Below are 20,356 nucleotides of genomic sequence, written 5' to 3'. Positions count from 1 at the left end.
AGATGATTTATGTTTTCAGCCTGACAAGGTGTTTGAGGAAAATATAACTCCATATATCTGTACTTGATTTTGCCTTAGAAAATGGGATTCCCCAGTATGTCTCACCAAAGCCCACATTTCCCTTGAATTCCAAAGCCTGGAATAGAGAGGATATGAAAAAGGAATCTTTGGAATTGCTGTTCAGTACACTGTCTTTTATTATAAAATAATGGATTCATCTATAATCAGTGTAACTTGCCATTTTCTCCTGCCTTTGGTTACACCTTGATGGGTGACTGCAGTAGGTATCGTAAAGAAGTGTTGCTCTGTTGTGTCAGGGAACTGCCAAGAATACTCAGTAAGCTTGTTCTGCTTTTCTCCAGTGGTGGTCAGTACTGGATGCTTCGGGAACAGTGAAAGAAGCGAGGCAGCTCGAGGTGAGGTTCAGCTTAAGCCTTCCATGACCTCCCAGCTTCATGGGCCCTCCCATGTCAGAGATTGCAGTCTGAAAATCATCTTTAATAGCCTCTTCTTCATAAATTTTCTTATAGACTATTACAGTTCCAGTCTCTGCAGCAGCCCATACAACAAATTTCATACTTTCTGTTTGCAATGATCAATTTTTCTACTTAAAGCTTTTACCCAGGACACTCATTGGTTCTATTAAGTTATGGAATCTGAAATACTGAAAACAGGTGCATTGTCATTTTCCTGATGATCTTCTTGGCAAGCTCAAGGTTTTGTACATTTCTGTTGTATTCTCCTTCACCTCTGTCATTCTCAAACTGAATTGTGGATTACTTTGTCTGTTTTCTTGTGTCTACTTTATTACAGTCTCTTTTTTGATAACTTTTATGAAGAAATGCCATGATAGAATTCAGAATTTTGAAATACCAAAGTTGTGTGAAAAGGCATAGCATTCTCTTTGCCTTAGTGTTGTATTCTCTTTTTATTCAGTGTTAACATTCTGCCAACTTTTTTTTTTATTAGTGTTAATTAGTTAGATAATGCTTTCAAAAATAATCTAGAGAAAATTTATCTTCTTTATCCAGGCTGTACTACATAATTTTGAGCCCATCTTTTTCCAGGTTTCTTTTTTTTTTTTTTTTTGTGGTGTGTTATTTTGTGTTTATCTGTACAGGCTTTCGTTGGCTATGTTATTATTATTATCCCTTAGTTTATTATAATCTCTGCAAGTTGTTACAACGAATTTAATTTAGACTTTTTGTGCATAATTTTATGTAATCGTGAATTTTTCTTGTTTTCCTATTTCACAGTTTTTTTCAGGTTGTTTGTCTCTTTAACACACCAATCCACATACAAATGTGGTAATTTCTGTCTATTGTAAAAGCTGGCAAGTTATTTCTAACAGTTGCTTCCTGTCTGTGTAGCAAGGCAAGCCACAAGAGGCATCAGTCCTTCTACCCCATGAGATATTACTTTCTCTGCAAGTTATTGGTGAAGGACATTTGAGAGCTCTTTGGAAATCCATATGCACTGTTTTGTCTCTATGTTAACTGAACTATGGAAAAAGTATAAACATAGGAATTCACATAAGCATAAGGATTAACACTGACATAAATACAAGTTGCCCTTAACGCAACAGGGAGTTCTATAAAGAATTTTGATAGAATGGTACCAGAATAAAACGTAACACTCACCTTCATATAACATGCAATTTGGGACTCAAAGGTATTTAATCTCTTATGCTTTAAATTCTTCATAGTATTTTTAATACTTAATTTTAAATACTTAGTTTAAATACTTAATAGATGCATTCTTTATGCAGAATGATTTTGCAGCATATCAGTTTTTAAAATGAGCCACAGTGAAACATGGTGTGGCTTGCACTCTTGCATCAGGAGTGGAGAAGTTAAATATCACTCACGTCCTTTTGTATAGTGCAGGTCTGATTTGATCTGCACCATCCCAGGCTTGAACTTGGAATTGTAGCTATTACGGAGCTTTTTCTAGATCCACTTTATCAAATTTGTATGTGTAATGAAAACCACTTTGCAGCACCTGTGACAACTGAAATTGTGGAGCCAGTAAGTTGAACAGAGTAGCTACTTCTGTAGTAGCTGAAAAGCTACTGGGCTGATCTTGAGAAATGAGAAGTTGATTTAAGGGGAAAGAAGCCCTAAAATGAACAGGCAAAAGATGAAGTTTTACTTGCAAAGCTAACTGAAGCTTGAAGTGAGCTCCCGGAGACAGCTTCAGTCTCCTACCACTCTTGGGCCTTTGTACTGGCTCCTATACTGCCCTCTCTGCTAGGATGATGCACTGTGATGCATGAATGGCTGCTCTGTGAACATCTGGAGAGCTGAACTGCAGTAGCCTTATGAGGATGCAGACAGATTAGGTTTAGTCATTGTTAGTCAATTAATTTCTTTGTCCTTCTCACTGCAGGATGGAAGAGAAGAGAAATAGGTGGCTGGAGAAAAGTTGTGACTATTCAAGATGCCATGCCATTCTTCTTTGCTTTGTTTTCATCATCTTTTACTCCTGGATACATCTTCCCATTCTTTCTAAGCAGCAGTTTACATTGGCCAGTGTCAGGACTGTCCACTGTCAAATACTCTTCCTTCCAACTACTTTTTCTGATGACATTGCTTTCATTACTGAGGGGCCAAACAAGAAAGATGTAAGAAAGCTGTTACTCAGCAGAAAACTTAGCAATTAAGAAAGAATAGGGGGGAAAAAACATGGGGAAAAGAAAAAGTTTGTCTCCTCAGCTTACTGTTTGATTTTGTGCAAAGATAAGTCGGGGACATAAACCTGCAGCATAGAGGAGTGTGAGACCACTGTAGATCCAGATATCCTTTTAAGATTCTTGTAGGATAAGACCCTTAGAAGAAAAACAAGGGCTTGGAAGAAGCAGAACAGATTTAGCAAGGCAAGTAGACTTGATTGTCAGGCTTTGTCTGCAAAGAAGTGCTCATGTTTGATGAAGAAATGTCTACTGAGATTTTCCTTTATGCTGCAGCAGTGCTGAAACTGATGTGTCATAAGTTCAGTCTATAGAGGTGGCTTAGAAGGGAGAAGTGGAGGAAAAATAATCTCCTGGAATAACTGCTCCAGAGAAATTTGACTTCTGAGAGCTATCATGTGTATACTTTTTACTTCCAGTATCCAAAATGATGATACAAGAGTGTGATTTCTAGAAAAGATGCATTGCATTGATGTTTATACTGGCACTGGTTAGTCATATGTATTTCTACCATGTTAGAACTAATTATGGTTAGAAGAAAATTTATCTACTAACCTTTTAGTTATAGAAAGAGACATGAGATGAAGGGCACTCTATCAAAAGGCACTTTATTTTCTTATTCTTAACATGCATTAATTATTTGAAATAAAAAATCTCATCTCCATTGGGTGACAGCCATGAAGTGTTTTCAGTATAAAGAGAGCTAGTCAAGTGCTCTTTGTAAGATAAGATTAATGTTATTTATTTATTTGCTGAGATCATTCAGGCTTCAACAAATAATACTAACATTACAGAGTGTGATATGATTCTTTTTAAAGAACCATTTTAAAATAAGTTAGATAAAATATAATCAGACTACAGGCACAGCTGCAGCATAAGCACACAATCTAGCTTGAAATAAGCCACCTTTATTTTTTTTTTCCTAGTACTTTAACTTCAGCCCATAATGTTATTTTTCAAGGTTCTCTAGTAGATTTGTTTTCCTTTAAATAAGTGTCTGGGATAGCTGCTGCAAGCCAGGTCACTTTGACGTGTCCAAGCAAAAACAGTAATGCAGGATGTATACACTGGTTGTATTATTCCTTTAAATTAGCACTTTGTTTAGAACTTCATGCAAGCAGCAAATTGGTGATATATAAGCCATCAAAAACCTTTCAGGTTTCTAGTATCGTCTAAATTGGATTGTATTCAAGTTAATCTGAGATTAAATGCATTATTGCTTTTACATGGAGTCATTCAGTCACTCATGTTTCATAAATCTGCAGGCAAAATATTAATCCAGTAATTGCAGCTATAGTGAAGTTGTTTATATTTTCTCTCACTGACTTAAACAATGCTAATTTCCTCATCCTGAGTCCTATGAACTTAGGGAGACATAATAGTGTTTTAATTTATGTTATGGAATTTGAACATACATCTTAAGTATAACATTGGAATGCTTCAGATTAGAAATTAGTGAGTGGACCTGAAGATCAGATGCTTAAGTAAACTACCTTTTTCCTATGGAATAGACAGGCAGATACTGATACTTTGAGATTAACTCCACAGAATGTCAGTAGAGTTCCTTTAGTGTAGAAATAACTTCAGCCATTCCTTCAGTGTATTTATTCCCTGGATAGATGTGTTCAATCCTTATAAGCCATGTACATTTACCCTTCTGTAATAAGGTTTCTTTGAAAACTTGTGCTTTGTTTTATTTTCACAATGCTGGTGTGTTGAATTGTGAATGCACTTGTGTTTTTTTAGAATATCTGTTTATTAAGAAACACAACTTTGGAACAAAGGCATGTGTCCTTATATTTCTCTTTGCAGTTCAAGGTGGGCTAAATAACAAGATGCTTGTGTTAGTTCTTTTTCTGACAGATATTTAGGTGGTCCTGTATCTTCCTATTAAATAATCGGAACTGCAAAAAATTCTTTACTGGCAGTCTGCACCTTGGCTTAATTGGTGCTGAGGATGTCACTAGTCAGATTCAAGGACTTCCTGCTGCTGGTTTCCCAAGTTACAAATCAGAATTAGCTGCTGACAGCCAGCCAAATAACTTCAGCAAATACTTAGGACAATGGGCACTGAAAGGCACCAAGTCTGTGAAGTAAGTCAGTGGTTTATAGACACTGAAGCATTCCTGAGGATCTCTTAAGCTGAGCCACATGGTGCTCAGCTAGGAAGTTGATTGATGGTTTTACAAAGAAAAAAAAATGTTTATGAAAGAATGCTTTTCTTACAGATTATCCTGCATTAATATATATCTGATGTGCCTGGCAATGTTTCAGCAATTGGATGTTTGCCAAGCCTTGACACTTCTGCAAGACACAATGAAGTTTGTCTAGCAGCACAGAGCGTTTTGTTTTATAATCCTGTTTTTAATGAAGCAGATACTTCCATAAGTATTATCCTCTAAATCAGTAACACTTGTACATTGTGATCCTTACGTGTTAAATGTTTATCTGAGCTAAAGTGGAGTCCATTTTTGCAAATTTTTGCTTCTTATCCAGAATTGCTGTCTTACTATATCATTCTGTTTCAGTGGTTGGATGAAACAAAAAAGATAGCAGAAGGTCTCATGTGAAGTTGAAGAAGAATTACAGACCATGTACAAAATGTTCCAGCAAGGTGCACTGTTCATATATCCCAAAAATACTCTCAGAGGTGTTTAAATGCCTTTGTAAAGACCAGTGCTCAAGGATATCAATGAAAGCTGAATGCATTTGTAGATCTGTCTGTAGTAATTTCACAGAACTAGACAAAAGTTTGGTATTAAATATCTTTATTTGACTTACTCACAAGTGATTTTTTTTGTGTAATTTGTGCTGTTAAATATTTGCATTTTGTGTGCTGTTTTATAGAGGGGGAAAAAAGCATTAATGTGCAGTGGGGAGAATTATGAAATCCTTCCTCTCAATCTGGGAAGGCAGCAGAACTTAGTAGTTCTGAAACTGCAGCACAGAAATTGGTCAGGCTATGGTTCCCTTATGTTAAATTTATAATTAAGGCCTGTAACAAATAAATTATTTTACTTTGAAATTTGACTTTTTTCTAGCTTCCATAACGTCACTAGTGAATGATTTTTTTTAAGCCAAAATTATTAAAAATGATTGAAAAATATGTGTGCTTTGTTTTATGAGAGAAGTCTTTAACAAACCATCATTGAGGCTGAATTATTTCTCATTACTAGCAGAGAGTGGTTCATTTAAATTGCATTTAAGGTCATAGACAGGGCAGGTTGAAGGGGAGGAAAGAGAGGAGATATGCATTGTGGTTAAATGTGTTGGAACAAACCTGCAAAATAAAATACAGACTGTCAGATAGTCTCAATATTTGTTCTGTCATGCATAGAAACATGCACACAGAGAATATGCAGAAAAACTATTGCTCCAGTGGCTTGCATTCAAGCATATGGTTTGATTAATTGCTTGGAGCCCTGGTGATAAAGAATATTAACAACCTGAAGACGGCAAATCATTTAACTGCCCCATACTATTGATTATTGTCACATACTATTCTTTAGGTTTAAGTAGAAGTAAACTGAAGTATTTGCACAAGTAATTATAATTACAAGTTGCAAATACTCATGAATCTATTCTTTTATTTATGCAATGCTGGTGATATTTCTTTGAAGACCAGCTTTTTGTGATGTGATACAGCCTTTCTAGTTTGGTGCCCTGTGATGATGATAGACTTCCCCACCAGTATGAACCCCACTTTTTTCCTTGTATGATATTCCAGGCCAGTGACTATACCCAGATAAACTGAGAGGCAGTCCTGCCTGCTTTCCCTTGAAGTGGGACACATGCTTGGGGAATGCTTCTCTGGCTGGTTACTGTTGTTCATTAAACTTGTGGAAACTTACTGTTGGTGAGAATTCTATTTTTCTGCCCAATTTCATAGAAATTGGTCAATGAATTCAGAAGTCACTGGAATAGAATGATATACGCACAACACAATCATGGAAGCCTTGTTTTCTTAGGTATTCTTATTAGATCTATATTTCTTAAATACAAGCTTAAGGAATCTGAGTCCACATTAGAGATTTGAGTAGGGAGATTCAGTTAACAGTATTGGCATCTACTAACTCAATTCACAGTAAAAGCTAAAGAGAAGTTGTTTTTTAAAAATAGAAGCTGAATGTTGACCATTCTTCTTTATTCCTAAAATCCACTATGATTGATTTAAACTAATGTTTCATAAGTAAGAGTGGCATCAAAACTCCTGTTTGAATAGTAACTCTAAAGCTAAACAACTGAGAGAAAACTTCATAGTAATTCCAAGACGACTGGATATTTTGTTCAGCTGGAGGAAAGGAATGCATTTCTTTTGAACATTTTCTTTTAAGAGGTTTTAGTTTATTTTTCTGTGCCAATCTGTAGTTAAGACTCTGGTGTTATTGAATACAGCCTGTTTAGCTAATTTCTCCAATTTGTGTTTGTGTTCATGTGTTCACACTCAGTCTTCAAAGGCTTCTTTCCCATGGCTGAGTCTCAAACAGTATCTGAGCTGAGATACTACACATGTGTCAAGAGCTTCTCTCTAGGTTTCAGGGAGGTGTCTTCATCCTGTGCATCACTTTAGGGTTTATGCTTATATGTTTCACTGTATTCTGTGATCGGTATTTAGGAATTATGGCATCCTTTTCATTTTTCTTTGAGGTAAGTGGTTGAAAAAGGTAATTGCTCTCATTATTTTCAGAGGATGGAGACAGGAGAGAGGAAATATTAGAAGGAATCTTTCTGAAAATATGGTAAACTCACAAAACTGCTTTATTCCCATGTCTATTAAGCAATTGTTTCTGTTCATACAAAATGGCTGAAGGTATATAACGCAATGTAAGTTGCAGCCAAATTGTTGTTAGTGTTGCATAGGGACAAAAAGATGTCTTATGCTACAAATTGAGAGTTACTATAAGCTCTTTATTAGATTATTTGGATATTACAGCATATGACCCAAGGCTAAAGTTCACGTTCTTAGAAAGAAATTATTGACAGTCAAGATATGCTATTTAAGAAATGACATTTTCCCCATTTCTGAAACAGACTAAAACCAGACCTTTCATTAGGTTTCTTCTTTTTTCTAGCATTGCTAAAGCTTGTGGCATATTTAGAAGTGAGGAATGGTGTATGAACATGCAGCAAGTTTCTTCTGCTGCAGGGCAGAGTATTTTATAGTACACATTTTAATTTTTTGGTCGTACTTTGGGTTGGATATTTGATGACTTTGTAGGGTATTGTCTGTATTTTATTTCTTTATGCAACTTAGTGATACGCATTTTGCATTTTTAGTAAAACTGCTCTGCAAAATATCCCATCTATCATTACTGGGAAACATAAACATATGCAAAGATGTGCTCCTTTATCTGTTGGATCATATTTCTTTCAGAAAAAATGAGAAACATTTTGGAATGGCATTTGTGTTTGATTTGTGATTCCTCTAGAAAGTTTGGGCTGGAATTATTTTCAAGGCTCATAGGGTTCTGAAAGAAAATGATTCTTTTAGTTCCTCTAAAAATAATGTAGTTGTGGAATTCTGAAGCTTGATTGCAATCCAACGATTACATAGATTAGTCATCAATATGCTGTAGTAATGTTGTGCTAAGTGTTGAAAGGCTGAATATTTTACATTTTAATACAACTTCTTACACATGTCTATACTAACTGGCAGAACTTGTGCTGCCTGGAAGAATTTTTCTTCAATCTAATTTTCCCCTGCCCATAGAAACTTCTGGTATGCAGTGGCCAAGGGCAAGAGCACCATCCCAGACAAACTGCAGCACTCGCCCTATAACCCCTGGGACGTTCTGCGTGTTCCTCTCCCAGGGACATGTCCCTGTAGCTGTGCGTGAGCACCTCAGCCAGGCTTTGGAACCTGGCCTTTGCTCCCTGCTCCACTCCTTTCTAAATCAAATACACATTCTCTCTGGAGTCACCTATAAACTGGTGCTTACACAGGCCCCTGGCAGGTTGGATGAGTCTCCTGAACTCTCTGTTAAATGATGGAAAAGCCATCTTGGGAAATGAAAGACAACAAAAGAACAAGCAACAGCAGCATGATTCTTCAACTATTACAACTGCTGTGCAGAGAAGTAGTATTTGAAATGCTATTACCTGGTTTGAAGGGAAATGTGATCTTCTAGTGTTAGGGATAAGTCATTAAAGAAGTCTTTGAGACAAGACTTTCCTAGTGATGAATCATCAAGATTTCCCTAGTGATGAGTTTCTAACAGTTAATGCAGCTGAACAGGTGTTCTAAGATTTGCAAAGTTTGATACCTTTATAATTTTTCTCCTCAAGTTTCATTGCTGGATTGTTATTAAGGCTTGGGGGTCCCCAGGGGTCCCCGGGGGTCCATCTGGCCCCGGGACAGCAGCCGCCGTAGGTGTCCCAGATAGCACTGTGCTGATGAGGCACAGCCTGTCTGGGCCCTTGGGCTAGCTCCGAGCCGCTGGCTACTTTAGCGAGCACTTGTGGAGTGATTTCAGCTCTTAGTGATTTCAGCTCTGTGCTCACAAAGTGCCTCAGCAGACGCAGGGATGGAGAGAGGTGAAGGCTGTGTGGAGTTCTGTGGAGATGTCTTTATTGGCAGCTTCTGCAAAGGGTTCCAGTGGCAGCTCTTCTGTCTGAACTGGACAATGATATGGTTTTATATAGGCTGTTGAGGGATCAGGATTTGTCCTATGGCTGAGGTCGAGGAGAATACGACCTATAGCCTTACAGAGAGATAACAGGGGTCTGAGTGCGGAAGAGGGGCAGCTCTGGTCCACTCATCATGACTCTGCATTTCTTATCTTAGGCTAGTGACCTTGCAGGGCCTCTGACTGCTACAGATTGTGTCTTTTAGAACTGAATATAGGCTCTAAAGGTGATAGTAATAAGTCTGAGGAACACATTTCAGAAAATTTTAAGTGAAGACAAAGGTAATGAAAAAGTATTTAACAAATGGATGTTCTTAGATTATTTCAATAATACTTTTTCAGGGTTTCTTTCCTAGTGTCATCTGTTTGGTGGGGTTTTCTAATAGAATATTAGATTCACTAAGAAACCTTTTCTGAGTGACTAGGATTTTGTTTGAATTCTACTCTTTAAAAGACTAAGTAATTTCACTCTCAATATTTTTTGTTGAAGGTTCACGGATAGAAGCTCATCTCTCTTTATTTAGATTTAATTCATGTTCCTATGTTGACATATAATAAGTTCATCAAAAGGTAAATCATTGTTTAGCTTGAGACCTTTAGGAGCATTAATCTGTTTGAGAAAAATGCATTAATACCCTTCAAAGCCCTTGAATGATTTCTCTTCGACCTCTCTGTGGACATCTCCAACACATTTTAATTGCATTCTGCTGATGATATATTTTAGCGGTCTATCATTGAATACTTGAAATAAATTTAGTTTAAGGTGGCTACACACCAAAAAGGCTTTGAGTACTCTGTGGGAATTCAGTAGATATAATTAAAGAACTTCATGATTTAGAACTGGGGAAGGTATATTACTAGAGCAATGCAGACATTCTCCTTTTTTGGTCAAACTGACTCATTTAGAGTTGCAGAGACAATACCTTCATTTGAGAAAATATTTTAAGTAACAGTGAACATTAAGAGACGTTTGACAGAAATCAGGGGATTACGATGTTATTTCTGTCTGTAGACTTTCTAATTTGTAATGCCTATATTCCTGGAAATTATTTTTCTCATTTAAAAAAACAGAACAAACAAACAAAAAACCAAAACAACAACCCTAGAAAACCAGAAAAGGATACACACACCTTAGTTTTAGCTTATAGCCACGTGCAGCAAGCTTGGCTTACCTGTAGATATAGGCCGTAATGAATGGATGCTATTATCTGTGCTGTTGAGAGAAGGTAACTTTATATAAGGATTATTATCCCAGAAATGGTATTTACCCTCTGTATTGTTGGCTTATGGAACTGGAATCCCCTAAGTGCATTCCATGTTTAGCTGACCACCTTGCCCTTGAACATGCTGACTCTTCCTTGCTTCCTTGTCTTCTAGGATACATCAGTTTGACAGATTCTTGGGCTATTCTCACACTTTATACGAAGAATGCTCGTAATTAAAATCAGTCTTTTCCCTAAGATTCAGTATTTCCACATAAAATGACCGTGGTATGTTGAGGAATTGATGAAAAACAAAGTAAAACAAGCCTGTCTTTATTAAAGTATTTCTGTATTCTGTATTGCTATTCGAGGTTTACAGTATTATGTCTTGGCTCATAGCTTAGTGTGAAACAAAGCATTTAACACCTTTTTATTTGTCCCTTATGAGAGCACTCTATTCTGAATTCTAGGGTTCTTTTGTGATTAGAACATGAAACATTTTAAAAGATGTCTCACCTAATCCTGGTATACATCACAGAACAAAGATTATTTATTAATTTTTGTTAGCTTTTCAGTCAAAGAAAGACATAAGCTATCTCCTGTCTTTGATTTCATTTTTGAAATGTCGACATTTTACTGTAACCCAACTTATTTCAACTAATTTTCAGCTAATTTTAAAGATATCGTCTGTAAATATCCAAAATGTGTTTTCTTTCTCCTCTTGCTGTTCTTATTTTAAAAAGTAAAATAAAAATCCTATAGGATTCAGCTCTTGAAAATGCAAGAAATTTGATCAGAGGAATGCTCTGTGGAGGCTAAAGTTCCATGTCAAATACTTCCAACACACCCTGGCAGCTTGTGTGCAAACTCCTGTTGTCGAAGTTTTAAGTCATTCTCCTGTAGAAGTTTATATGATGATAAACTCAGATTCAGAGAGTTATTTAGCTTGGCTACAAACATTTTTAATGATTGAAACTTGGTATGCCATGCTACTTCCCAAGAATTAATCAGTTTCCATGAAAACATGTTGTTTAAATTAATCCAAACTCATTAGCACTACAGAGATGGATACTCAATAAAAAGCCTCCATTAATTAGCACTGCATCCTGTAATATGCCTACAGCTCGTGACCATTTCCTTGAATTTGTGCAGTGTGTGACCCTTTGCATCTGATATTCATCTACAGCAGAACGATAACCCATGTTTTGGGTTTAAAACAGCAAGCATATGTTATAATGAGTGACACATTACTCTCTTTTTTCCCAATGAATTCCAAGGTCATAAACAAGATTTCTTGTATACCTCATTTTGAATTCAGAGCTGAGTGTAGGTTATTTATTTGTGTTTTGACAATAGGCATAGCAATAATAGGTTTTGTTTCTTCAGTTTTTAAGTTGATGGAAATTTTGCTCCTTGTCTTTCAGTAACTAAAGAGTATTTGTGCAGAGTGCTGGACTGACCCTTCTGGTGGACAGTCAAATATTCTCTTCCTGCTTGTTGTACCAGGATAACATGAGCATATCAATATTTCACAAAGTGTATTTGTGAGGCATAGAGTGGAGAACAATAATTCCACGCTTCAGGAACCTGTATTTCTATATGCTGTACAGGGGTGCAGAACAATTCTAAACTTATGCCTTGTCTATGTCTTCTGAAATTGCTTTCCTTTGTGTTTAAGTCTCTTTTTTTTGCAAATCTGTTCCCTATAGTCACCCAGTCCTTTATGCTTTATGCTTTATTTTCTTGCTGTATGTACCATTGCCTATCATTGAACCTGCTCCTTGAATAATGTTATTGGTTCAGCAAAGAACTAATTAACATCAGGCAATTATGTCCCTGATCATTAATACATGAGACTTTTACTCTGTTAACTCAGGCAGTAGATACCCACTGTCACTGAAAACTAAAGGAATTCTTGTAGGATGTCTGTACTTGGAATGGGAAATTTTAGTTTTATCTCTTTTCAGCTGGCAAGTATAATGATTAAGTGGATTTTTTTTTTTTCATTCTTTCATTTATGCAAGAGCTAACCTTCAAAACAGGCCATTGTGTACATAACACACATGCCTGGAAATAGGAGGGTCACAGGCACATGAAAAAAAGCACTGACCTCTCTCTTAAAGAACAATTTCCTCAGCCTGAAAAATAGGACTAACTCATGAAATTCAACTATGCATTTTTCCCTCCCTTTAAAAAAAAAATCTTTTCCTCCTCTTTCTCTTCAAACTGGCTACAAATCCCAATTTATCATCATGATGTATGGTATCATTAATCCTCCTTGAAAGCAAGATGCATAATGCTGCAGTGTTGGCACTGAGCAAACTTCAGCGGCCTGACTGTCTTCACGCTCCTTTGAGTCTCCCTTGTTGTAGCAGAATGAAACTGGACTCATAATAAGATTAGCTATCATGCTGTTTGCAGCAGCAAGTGACCTATTATCCTGTTCCCTTTCCTTCCCCTCCTTCCTCTCCCCTCTGCTAACGCACTGCAGCTACAAAACGAGCGAGACAGGGCTGCTGGTTTATGCTCTAGCAGTGAGCTGTTGGGAACAGAGGGCCCTATAGGGGTAGAATGACCTCTTTTGTAAGCAAGGACAAGAGTTTGCTTTGTGGGAGAGAGAAACCTTTTATGCTTTCTTTGGTATTTAATGATTAGTTGGCTCTATCTGCTGCATGTGTTTTATCAGGAACTCTCAAACTTTTTTTTTTTTAATGCCATAGGAAGAAGGAATAATTTAAATGAAATTTTTGGTACTGTTACAAGCTTTCTTATTCCTTGTTTCGAAAAACTCCTACAAAAATACTTCACTTATTAATATAGTAGGAGAAGTGAGAAAAATAAACCATGATGCAAATTGTAGAACTGCTAATCCCTACAACAGTCACAGGTAGTGAACTTCCTTTGTAAATGCCTTGGTGGCAAAGCATTTTCTGTAGTGGTTTTGAAACTTTTATGTGATGGATTTAGACAAATAAGCTAATTCAGTGAAACCATATTCAAAATGGTTTCATCAATTTCATTTCTCAGATGCATGACTTTGGACAAGTAAAATTTGGAATAATTGCATTTACAGCTTCTACTTTGTTGACCACAGAAGATAAAATGGAAAGCCACTATAAGTCATGCGGTTATTAGGTTCTTCTATCAGACTTCATATCTAAATAGAAAGCAGATGGTAGAGGATCATTACCTAAAACTTACTTTGCTGTTACTAAGGAGTAGATGGGTAGTTTCAGTATGCTGTTGTTCTTGTAAAATCTCCAAAGTAACCCTAAAAATTGGTGTGAAAGGTGGTAGTAGAAGTATGTGCATATGTTGTGGTATTGGAGAGGATAAGGGAGGGCTTTTAATTTGTGCAAAACCACAGTGTTTTATTATTCTAACTTAAAAGTAATTAGAAAAAGTTCTTGTTCCTAATGCTTGTTGTTTTGGTTTTTTGGTTTTTTTCTTGTAGTTCAGTTCTGATCAGATTTTGTAAATTACATAAAATAACACAAAAATATGAATGTTCTTTGAGGGGAAAAATGTATAAAACATACCTTAAAAATTTATTAGCACATTTTTATTGCAGTAGAACCAAGCTGTTTCCCGAACTAATTTGTATTGTGCTTGATAATGTATTTCTTCAGCTCTTTTCCATCAAAATTAATTTAAGCTCTGATTACAACTTAGTATGTGAGAGAAAGTGCATTTTACTTTTTGAAAATATAACTTAATCTAACCAAAATCCAAAATATGTTTCATAGTTTTGAAAAAGCAATAACTAGAAGAGTTAAGGGGGGACAAGGTGCAATTATTTTTTTCTATTTTGCAGTTTGTGAATATAGCCCAAACTTTTTTGCATTAGTTTGCAGGATCAGGAATTTGTTTTAAGTTTGTCATGTCTGTACTAAATGATCCTTTAAATCAAGTTCCTGTTATGGCTTCAGTGGGTCTGAGAATTTCATATCATAGATATATACTTATGTATAGCATTTTTATAGAAATACATGAGAACTTTAATCACTTGTTAGAGTAAACATTTACTGAAGTATGTTGGCAAGGAGAAAGAAAAAATGTCTTTTAATTTCATTACTAAGTGTGGCAGACAACACAGCCAAGCAGAATCTTCCAAAGCGATACTGTTCAGTGTTCTACTTTTAAAACAACATGTTATTCCTACATAGGTGGAATGATCTCAATCAGTGTAACTTGGTCTGTATGCCACTTCGTATTAGTTTCCAAACATTTGTTCTCCAAAATATGTAGACCATAAAAGTTACTGTGTTCATTTCCTAAGCACTCTAATATATGTGTCATCCTGTGGGTAGTAGAAACCACAACTGCTTTAAAGGTTTCTGCTGAACTTGGCACTTGCAAAACACAGCTCTAGTTTTTGTACCTGCAGACTGACATGCAGAAGTAATAGAAATAATCCTGCTGTGAGAGGCATCCAAGTGTGCCGAGAGTTCTGGCTGAAGTCATTATGAGTCTGTTCTCTCTCATCCTTCAAGGGACACAGCAACCAGGGGAGATTCCTGATGATTGGAAGAGGGGCGAATGTCACCCTGCCCTCCAGAAAGAGCAAGATGGGAGAACTGGAGAACTACAGGGCAGTTTAACCTTACCCTGTATGGGGCAGACACTCCTAGAAGCCACATCCTGACAAGAGGGTGCTTGGGAACGTTAGGCATAGGATGACCAACAAACCATGACCAGCAAACCATGTGTGACTTTTCAGATGGGATGTCTGGCTTTGTGGAGGAAAGGAAAGCAGTAGAGTTGAGGTGTTATGGGGTGGGTTGGTTTGGGGTTTTTTTGGGGAGGTAGTCTATTGTTTGTTTTTTTTGTTTTGGGGTTTTGGGGTGGAGTTGGATTTTTTGTTTTCTTTTGGAGTTTTCTGTTTTGTTTAGGTGTAGTTTGGGTATGTTTACCTTAAATTTGTCTATGACTTCAGCATAGTTCTTAATGTTCGTAGAGTGGTGAGGTATAGACTGGATTACTGGATGGTGAGAAGGTAAAGGAATTTATTGGACTGTCAGGTTCCCAGAGTGGCAATCCATAGTATAAGGTCTAGATGACGGTTACTAAGGGTATTTTGTAGCCAGTATGTCATGTTTTTCATAACAAGGTGGAATCTGGGAGATGATACTCAAATTAGGGGAGTACTTGACTGGCTTGAGGGTACAGCTAATATTGCAAGGGACATCAACTGCTGGAGAAATGGACTTAGGGTAACTTCATGAAGTTTAACAAAAGCAGGTAAGATGTCCCAAATCTAGGATGAAGTAACACCATGCTGCATTATGGATATGGAGAGCTGACTGTCTGGGAAGCAGCTTTGCAGCCTTTGGAGTTCCTCTGGGAAAGCTGGTGCACACGAGTCAGCAGTGGAAGCCCTCTGCACTTGCCAGCTGTGCCCCAGCTGCTGTTGGAGAGTGTAGTCACAGGCCCCAGGGACTGACTGATGCCTTGGACTTGGCAATTGTGAGACATCACAGAGAGACTATTCTGTCCATTTTTGGGCGCCTCGGGACAAGGCTGGCACGCTGCAGCAATTCAGCAGAGCAACACTGAAATGATCAGGAGGATGGAGCACATAATAGACAAAAAATGGATTTGTGAAAAGAAAGCTAAGAGGATCATTGCTGTTTACGACTGCCTAATGGGACATATAGAGAAGACAGAGCCAGACTGTCTTGAAGTCAGACAGGTCTTGCAGAGGTAGGATGATACTTAACAAGTTGGACAAGTTGGAGCACACCAAATTGCAACCAGGTACAAGTAAGATTTTTTAACCCTTAGGCTGATCAAATATTGGAACAGATTACCCACAGTGGCTATGGTATTGTTGTCCTTGGGAATATTCAGAACACAACTGCAATTGTAGTAGGTCAGCCCATATTCATTATGTTGTTCAGAGCTTGTTCTCCTGGCAAGCATTAAGAAAATAGGAGTGTACAACCATCTTCCATGTCCTTAAGGCTGTCCAGAAGGGTTAAAAAATAGGTCTTTTAGAAAGAGAAAATACTTTTGAGCATTAATAATGATCCTCTTGAAATTCAGGCTATGAGTCAGTTTGTACACAGTGCATCGTGAGCAGAACTGCAGCACTGCATTTTTCTGTATGATACAGTGCTGAACCATAAGTTGACCTGCACTTTACAAAACACAGAAAAAAATTGATCCTTTAGGTCATAGCCTGGCAGCTTGCCTCTTTCAGCAGATCTGAACCTAGACCTGTCTTTTTTACTTCAATCTACTTGCATCATCTGCTTGCATGATATCCTGCATTCTCAAGTTGTGACAGTTTAGTGTGAGTTACTGTCTGAATAACTAGGGTTTGTACAGGACTGTGTCCAGCTCTATTCCTTCTGTCTTCCAGAAGCCCTGTATATATACAGATTAAATAAATATAAGGGTTTCTTGGTGAACTGGAAATGATTCCTTCCAAATCCCTCTTAGCATCAGTGAATTGTTCCCAGTTTGATTTTATCTTTCAGGGAAGTCCCTGCAATGGGCTGCTTCAGTGCTGATCCATGTGGTTGAACTGTCTTAACAGGACACTTGGATGATGGTGAATCAATGCTTGCAGAGTACTTCAAAATTACAGGAGGAAACTGATTCCTCCAAATCTCAGTTTCTGTTTAAACTTGTATTATATCCAGATTGGTATAGTGATCTGCTGTTTGCACAGTTCTTCACAATTTCCCAGTTAAGGCACTGATTTAGCAAAGTAATCTAGCACAATACACTGCATCAAGTATATAAATGCTTCCTGCAAAATCCATGCTGAATAAATAAGGAGAAACTGAAATAATTGAAGAGAAAATAAGGTCGGCTAAGCTCATTCTGAGCAATGAATTTGTGTTTTCTAAGGCTTCATCTTTTGCCATGATTCTTTTGTTTTTAAATAATTCTAAGGTTGTGATCAGGAATGGTCAGATTGACTGTCCTCAGACTGACTGTCCTCAAGTGTGCAAGACACAAACATTTATGTAAGGCCTCCCCTTAGCAGATGGTCTTTCAGATTTCTCTGGTGCACTGGGAGAGGTATTTCTGTGGTCTGTGCAGCAGTGCAGACTGCCATAAGAATTCACTGTTGGAGAAGGAATCACAAGGAGGTCAGGCAGTTATTGATAAGCATATGTGGACTACTGAGAAGGTCAGAGTCAGAGGCCTCCCACTGAAGCAGCCTGCAGAGAATTGTGCTGTTGGAAAAGCCACTCTGGTTCACATTAAAAAATCTGCCAGGAAAGAGAAGAAAAATCAGGAGGATTTGGGGATTGAATTTCATTTGTACAGTTAGTTATCAAATGTGAGAATTTCACTGGGATTGGTGTCCAATATTTTAACATCTTCAGGTCTTTTTGTAGATTGAAATAAATTCATTTTTCTGATGGAGTACACTTCTCTTCAGTTTAAAGGATGTTTGGTACTGCCAAAAATAGTGTTTACAATAGTGACATGAAAATAAAGCAAAATAAAAATGCTAGAAGTTTTTTATTAAAGAAATTCATAATTTCAAGTGGTCTCTAAACCAGGAATGCACATATTTTGTAAAAGTGATAGATGTAGGATTTCTTTATGATAAGGATTGCTTACCCCACAGAAATGAAATTAAATTGTGATAATCTGCAATGAGTATTCATTATATTGAGACATGTGAGAAAGAATAGGCTCAGAACTTTCTTCAATTGCTTGGAACCTATTCTTTTTCCAACATTTTTCATTCTCAGTAATCTCCAGTTACAGCAGAGCAGAGATCAGAGGCCAACTGTTAAGATTTCTCTTTTGTGCTGGATAGTGATGGCAGAGTTAGAAATAAACCATGAGCTGTGACCAAAGGCAGACGTGTAATTACTTGGATATAGTGATAATTGGCCTTAATACTATAACAAATGCTTTGAGTTTGCACATCTGAAACCTGCCTTTGGATCAATTTTCTTGTTTACAAAATCAGCTTGCCTTTATTAGTGCCAAAATTGCCCAGTAACAGAGAGGTGAATGATCAAATGAGGTTCACTGTAAAAGAAAGGAAAAAAATTATGGACATGATTAGACAGTGGACTTAAACAGGTTCCTGTGGAGGGCTGGAGTTTGGAGGAGAAATGGGTGGAGTGAAAATGGGAGGTGTTGACTGACTTCATTAATACTGTTTGAGAGGTCTATTGTTTTCTCTTCTTACCTGGTGTAAGTTTAGGCTCCTAAACTGGGGATGCAAAGGACTAAAAAAAATGGCCCAAAATCAGTTGACACAAAACCTCTATCACACACAGTTATGTACAAAGTTGATTTATCCTAATGATCCTCCTTGTAAATATTTATCACTCACTGTAGCTTTCTGTATTTGAAGATCCATTTTGTCAACCTGAAATTGGGGCGTTAACTTTTTCCTAAAATACAGGTGTTCTTCCCCCTCCCTACCTCCTCCCCACCCCAGTAATGACTACATCCTTGGATCTCTCAGCATGCATTATTCCCATTGCTTGTTGTTCAACACCCTGATTGGAGAGCAGATGAGACAGTTATTCCTGCTGTTGTTGATTTACTATTACAGCTGCTTCCTCTTCTTGTGATTTAATTTGAAGTTTCAGCCCACCAGGGGGCTAATGATCCCCACCTATGCAGCTTTAAAAGCTCGCTGTTGTTTTCCACCGGAATGTTATTTCCATTCCGAGCCAGTGATTTACTTTTTTTTCCCATCAGTGTTCATCTAGTAACTGTGAGGCAGTATTCCATTAGCCATTTTCATGAAAAAAAGAAAAAGGAAATCCAACCCAAACCCTGTGCAACTCTTTAGATTGAAAGCTTGCAAATGAGAATTACTCTGTTACAGTAGAAACTCAGCAAATCAGTAAGTTTTGTAGTGTTCTTATGGCTATTGGAGACTCATATAAAGAAACCCAAACTAAAAAAGCCAGGACCTTATAAATCATTTAGATTCCTTACATTTCTCTTCTTTTTTAACATACAGCATATAAAATTCACTTCTTTTTTTCATGTGTTTCAGGAAAATGTAGGGCAGGCAGCAAACCCAAGAGTATGTTTCATGGTGGGTACTGCCTGTGGTGAGATGAATTCCAAAAACATTAGCAAGTGCACTGAAACCCACAGTGTAATTGTGTCCCGCAGGCAGATTCCTGCTCAGGGAGCTCAGTTTGAGTGTAACTACAAACTTGTGACTGCAAATGGTTGACCAAAGAACACTTAGTACTTCAGGAATGCTTTACACCAGCCTTCTCTCAAGATACAAATTGTAATCTTCCTCACTAAACTATTCTTGAAGCAAAACTTAAGAAGTAAGAAGTTTTCCAGTCAACCTTAAATTTTTAGGCATTTTTCATTCTAACTAATAAATTACCTTGAAAACATTTCTGTGCCAACAGGATTAACTTTGATGCACTGCATGGCTTGCTCTCTGCCATTATTGTTACAGTGTGAATTTAAGAGTAGCAGTCTTGAATTTACATTTTGTAAAACATTTGGTTTTCTAGGTTTATTGCTTTTTATGTGATTAAAGTCAGTGCATGTGCTTAAGTTTTCCACATTTAAGTATAAATTTGTAACATAAACATTTTACGTTTTCTGATACATTCTCTGCTGGTCCAAAGTGTGTTTTGATGAATTATGCACCTTCTAGTGTTTGATTATTTCTTTTACCAGTACATGATTAGTTTTAGAAGTTTAGCTCTTCACTGAGTTAATGGTATCTTATCTTGCTGTGAATCACAGGTGTTTTCTTCACAGACACCCTGTTTTTGATGGTTTATTTCTTGCTTTGGGGTGGTAAGGAAGGGTAGAGGGGTTGCATTGCAAAAAGGATGAAAGCTGGGCAGGCTGGCAGAAGTGTCTGTGTG

At 37.2% G+C, this 20,356-nt stretch overlaps 1 protein-coding gene across 5 annotated transcripts in view; it reads left to right on the top strand.

Moving 5' to 3' along the window:
• The window catches only part of CDKAL1 (CDK5 regulatory subunit associated protein 1 like 1), a 379,245-nt gene that overhangs the window by 212,233 nt on the left and 146,656 nt on the right, over positions 1-20,356 (top strand). The window lies entirely within an intron of this gene.

The sequence above is a fragment of the Vidua chalybeata genome, chromosome 1, assembly GCF_026979565.1.
Source record: "Vidua chalybeata isolate OUT-0048 chromosome 1, bVidCha1 merged haplotype, whole genome shotgun sequence".
Taxonomy (NCBI): domain Eukaryota; kingdom Metazoa; phylum Chordata; class Aves; order Passeriformes; family Viduidae; genus Vidua; species Vidua chalybeata.
This window is presented reverse-complemented; position numbering and strand designations above follow the sequence as displayed.